We start from the raw sequence: 5,922 nt of genomic DNA on the forward strand, positions 1-5,922 counted from the left end.
GTGTATGAAATACGGCGGAACCCGCAGCAGCTTTTTCCGGGGAAAAAAAGGGTTTTTTTTTTTTTTTTTTTTTGGTAAAAAGCTCAACATTGTCGAGTCATTTTCTCAACATTGGTTAATAAAGGATGTTTCATAATCAGGACAAGTTTCAGTGGTTTGCAGTAAATGACTTTGGGATGATTCATGCTTTCTTAATTAGACGCAGCTGGCAACTGTTTGAAAGGTTATTCTCAGAATTGATCAGAATTATGACTCATCGGCTTCCTTTGTATTAAAGTCGATCTGAGAAAGACTTAATACTGCGAGCTCGATGGCTACATGTGCACCCATGACGTGCTTCTTTAGTATTTAGTTTAGCTGTTACATTAGAATAAATTCACTACATGGTAGTCTAAATGTTCTTCACACTGGTCAGGAAATAATGACTATTGAGTCCTAAAAATATAGCAATAATCAAGTTTTACTTAGTGCTTTGATAAAATCTGTATTTCTCTCAAAATGCAGAGGACATATTCTCTTTGTCTGCAGTGTGTGGAGCATTTTAATAGAGCCTGACAGACCTTGTACTTGAACTTGTACCTTTTTAAACATAAAATTCTGTCTTTGCACACAAAGAGAAAAACTAAATCTAATGCTTGGTGTTCAGAATACACACACCTCATATTAACACAAGTTTTAATCGATCGACGCAGCACGTGTTTGCAAGCATTTCTCCGTAGTTTAACGTCATCCTGATGGTTGCTTATGGTCTCGTCTCTGTGGCAAGAAAAAAAAGAAATGATTGGTTTCCTGTTCAGTAGCATAAATTGTGTTTTACTGTTTTACTTTAGTTTTAGCATGCTGTGTTTGTATTTGCTGAGTTGTAAGTGAGTGCGTTTTAAGGTTTGATGTTCTGCACAGCACAGAAACAAACAGCTGCAGCACATTTTGTCTGGTATGAATGTATGATTTACTGTGTCATAAGTCACACCCATCATCTGTATTTACAAGTAGAGCATGGCTCAATAAAATGACATTTAAAGTCGTTCATACTCATTTCAAACACATTCACTTCACATGTATCTTGAAGGAAACGACCTTTGCTTTGTGTTCATGAAACATGTCTGACAGCGGCGTTTAATAATAACCTTTTTTAATCCAACAATGATTTGTTGTTTGACAATTCAGTGACAAATATACAGCGTTGTGATGTTGTGACATTTGGTCATTGTCACTTTGGACTTAATTTACAGTCCTCTGCTAAATCCTGTCACTTTCATTTAGTGTCTACAGCCTTTAAGTTAACTGTATAAATATATATTTAATCTTTATTCTTTTTATATAGTTTTTTATTTGTATCTTTTCTATCTATTATAATCTTGCATCATTTATTTGCACAGGTTTTCATAATTTATCTTGTAGGTTAATTTTAATATATGTTTACTGTGTCAATTGTAAGTTTATCTATCTATCTATCTATCTATCTATCTATCTATCTATCTATCTATCTATCTATCTATCTATCTATCTATCTATCTATCTATCTATTTCTTTTTATTTCATGCAGATGTTTTGTTTTCTGTACTGTGTCAGATTTTGAGACTGCAATTTGGAGGGCTGCATTTAGTTTAGTTAAAAAAGTTTGTACATTTTAAATTATTTTGATTTAGGGGCTGGGTTGGATGTAAACACCTGACTGAACCTGCATTCTTGTCCCCGGATGAGTCATTCAAGTTTTATATATTGAACAAAATGAAGCATTAAGGTGTTCCAGTTTCACTTTTAGTGCATCTTGTTAATAATAGGGATGCAACTAAGGGTTAAGGTGCCAGTGTACTCCATCTGAGGGTCAAACAGCTTCAGAAACCTCCTCTATCCACACCTTACTATGTCAGAACCGGAGTAAAAGTATTTAGGGTCTTTTAGAGTGGGGAAAAATGAACAGATTATCGTTATTGCAGCAGAAAAAGTGAAATATGTCGGGCCTTTTGTTGATAAAGCACCATAATAACAACGCTAAGTCGCCCAGAAGTCTTCTTTCTTAAACACACGACTTAATATTAAAGTTAAATATCCTTTAACATGTAAATTCTAGTTTAGCTACACCTCTCTTAATCATAGTTCACTCTGCTGAATAAACTTTGCAGTGGCCACAAGCCAAATAAATCATTTTTCATAACACATACACCGATACTGATATGTCTGTATCGATCAGTAATGTCTTCCAGGAGAGCCTGTATGAAAATGTGCACCGTTATCCCCGTATTTCAACAAATATTCTAGATAGATCTATAAAAACTTCTGCTTACCGACCAGTTATTTTCTAGCAATAACTTGGACTTTAACATGTAAATTCTAGTTTAGCTACCTCTCTCTTAATCATAGTTCAGTCTGCTGAATAAACTTTTGATTGAAACTGAGCCAAAGCTGCTGTCAGATGAACAATAATAATAATAATAATAATAATAATATTTGTAAGTGAAGTGACAGCTGACACTGTCATCATATGAAGGTTTTTCTGTTCTAGCTGAGTAAAGCCAGCTGCTTTGGTGTGTGTGTGTGTGTGTGGTGTTGTGTGTGTGTGTGTGTGTGTGTGTGTGTGTGTGTGTTTTAACTTGTCCTGCAAGTGAAGCATAAGCACTAGTGTGCGAACAACCTACCATGCTATCCGAGAGAGGAGGGGGGGGGGTGAGGAGGAGGGAGGAGGAGAAGGAGAGGGGGGGACTAACATGAGTGACAGCTCCATCGAGCCAATCACAGCCCGTGTGGCGGAGGCTCTTTAAAGCTTTCCGCTAATGGCCTTTGTGTGAAGGCGGGCAGAGCTCGGCCTCGGTTTAGGCTGCTTGATTAGCAACAAACAGAAGGTTACGAGTTTAAAACATTTTGGATTAATTTCACCGAGTTTCGACGCGTGGACTCGTGTGAGCGGAGCTTGTTGGGTCGCTTTATTTTTTTAAAAGGAACATTGTAACATTTGTTAAAAAAATATATAAATAAAAAAAAAAAAAAAAAAAAAAAAAAAGGGGGTTTGATTTTCTCTTTTTTTTTTTTTTTTTTTTTTTTTTTTTTTGTAGCTCGGTTGGAAGTGGCGATGCTGCCGCTGCTGCTGCTGCTGCTGAGGAGCCCATAGCTGCGTCATCATGTTGCTGCTTCCGACTCCGACGAGTTGGCGAAAAGAAATCTCAAGTTAACGCCAGGCAGCGACAGTGAGAGGCTTGCCCCGCTTTTTACCCGCCCGTCATCCGAGCAGCACCGCCCGCCGGAGAGGGCCAACAACTCCCGGCCACCGAGGAGGAAGACGAGCCGTTGGAGAGCGGTTGGTGCTGTGTTTACGTACTTTAACATCAGTTGGCTCGGCGTTTGTTGGCGCGATACTCTCCCCTCCTTCTTTTTTTGCATTTATTATCCACATTTGGATGGACAAACGTTTATTTATTTATTTTTGGTTGCGTAGCTTTTTTTTTTTTTTTTTTTAAATGTAACCAGAAATGTGACCAAACGTGTTCCTGAACAGAAAGTGGATAATAGTAAGGAGTGATGCGTTCACTGACAGCTAGGTGAAATGACTCAAAAAACACAAAGCTTCCTTTCTAGCTAAGAAAGAGGCTTTGTGAGCCACGGTGTCAGGTAGATAAGTGCTTGTTCGGTTGTCTTGCTGTCACCGTATCCACGTGGACTTTGTTCACCAGGTCGGTGGGTAAAGTTTGGGAGGTAGGGAGGGGGGGTGGGCTCGCAGCTACACCCGCCGTCCGAGCACCAGAGACGGGGAGAGAGAGAGGAGTGAGAGCTCCGGTGGTCCTCTCTTATAGTCTGAAGTTATATTACATTAAAATGGCCGGCGATTGCACCCACACCAACGCTTCCTACGCGAAGGCAGAGACGTTTTATCCGTCCAAACCCTGGTCGGATGGAGATGATGGTGATGGTGGTGGTGCTTGTGGTGGTGATGGAGAGGTGGAGTCAGAAATCATCTCCAAAGGGTGTGGTGGACAGCGTGCGCCCAACTTCGAGATGATAGGCGGGCTGCTGTACCGCAAGAAGCTGGAGAGAGGTTTCATCAACTACCGGGAGGTTTTGGATGAGGACCGGAGACACGAGGCCATCGCCACCTTTCACCGGAGGAGACGCCCCGGGCAGAGACACCTCTCCCTGGAAGAGACCTACAAATGTGTGGCTGAGAACTACTGGTGGGAAGGTATGAGCATCTCATTGTGTTACACACCAATCAAAGATCAATGATGTGCCGTGTCATGTCTAGTTCCTCTTTTTTTACGACTGTTTTCTTCACAGGGATGTACTTCCAGATCAGAGACTTTGTTTTGGACTGTCCAGAGTGTCAGCGAATCAAGAAAACAGAGGTAACAAGAGTCCCAGAGACTAGTCCTGATGTCATTTCCTTCACCACCTATCAGACTTTCATCTCCTCGCACATTTTAGTTCACACTTTCTCACTCCCGTTCTCACTTAATCCTCCTCTCACGCTTCTCACACGTTTTATATAATCCCTCTTAACGATGCTTCCATCTCGCCTGTCTCTCAGGAGCCCGGTGGCAGAGGATGCGTCACGAAGACGATGGCATCGCACGGCGCCGACATGCTGAGCAAACTGAGGAGTCAGCGGGAGGCGGGGATGTTCTGCGACATCACCCTGCGCACCAACGGCCGACCGTACCTGGCGCACAGAGCCGTCCTGGCGGCCGTCAGCGATCACTTCCAGGAGATCTTCACGGAAATGGACTCGAGCATGAAAGCAGACATAGATCTCACTGGTAAGGACAAGATGAGTAGGTTGTTGTGTTTCACTTTAGGGGCTGGGTTGGATGTAATCACCTGACTGAACCTGTATTCTTGTCCCCGGATGAGTCAGTCAAGTTTTATATATTGAACAAAATGAAGCATTAAGGTGTTCCACTTTCACTTTTAGTGCATCTTGTCAATAATAGGGATGCAACTAAGGGTTAAGGTGCCAGTGTACTCCATCTGAGGGTCAGACAGCTTCAGAAATCTCCTCTATCCACACCTTACTATGTCAGAACCGGAGTAAAAAAGTATTTAGGGTCTTTTAGAGTGGGGAAAAATGAACAGATTATGGTTATTGCAGCAGAAAAAGTGAAATACGTCGGGCCTTTTGTTGATAAAGCACCATAATAACAACGCTAAGTCGCTCAGAAGTCTTCTTTCTTAAACACATGACTTAATATTGAAGTTAAATATTCTTTAACATGTAAATTCTAGTTGAGCTACCTCTCTCTTAATCATAGTTCACTCTGCTGAATAAACTTTGCAGTGGCCACAAGCCAAATAAATCATTTTTATAACACATACACCGATACTGATATGTCTGTATCGATCAGTAATGTCTTCCAGGAGAGCCGGTATGAAAATGTGCGGCGTTATCCCCGTATTTCAACAAATATTCTAGATAGATCTATAAAAACTTCTGCTTACCGACCAGTTATTTTCTAGCAATAACCAGGACTTTATTTACATTATCTGAAATATTCAGTGAATAGTTTTCCTTTTGAAAATGTCACAAAAAATGCAGACAGCATTCCAGCAACGTTCCAGAGTGTAATTATATTTAGTTAATTAATTTAAAATCACATGTCCGGTTGACATTGCTACAATGATGAACCAGGAAAAAACAGTTTTCTTATCTGTGTATAACAGATGACACGACATAATGTCTCTGATAGGCCAACGTCCACCACTGATGTCGGGCTCTACTATGAATGCCTGTTTAAAAATGTTTAAACAATCCTCCCGCACCTCTCTGCGACCTTTAGAAGTTTTTCTCCAGCATAACCTCGACTTTATTTTCATTATCGAGAATATTCAGTGAATAGGTTTCCTTTTGAAAATGTCTTTAAAACACACTGATTGTATTTCAAGGCGACACATTCACACGGCAACATTCAAAAGCTTACGTGTGTTTAGTTAACC

The sequence above is a fragment of the Larimichthys crocea genome, chromosome XVIII (assembly GCF_000972845.2).
Source record: "Larimichthys crocea isolate SSNF chromosome XVIII, L_crocea_2.0, whole genome shotgun sequence".
In the NCBI taxonomy this organism is placed as follows: domain Eukaryota; kingdom Metazoa; phylum Chordata; class Actinopteri; family Sciaenidae; genus Larimichthys; species Larimichthys crocea.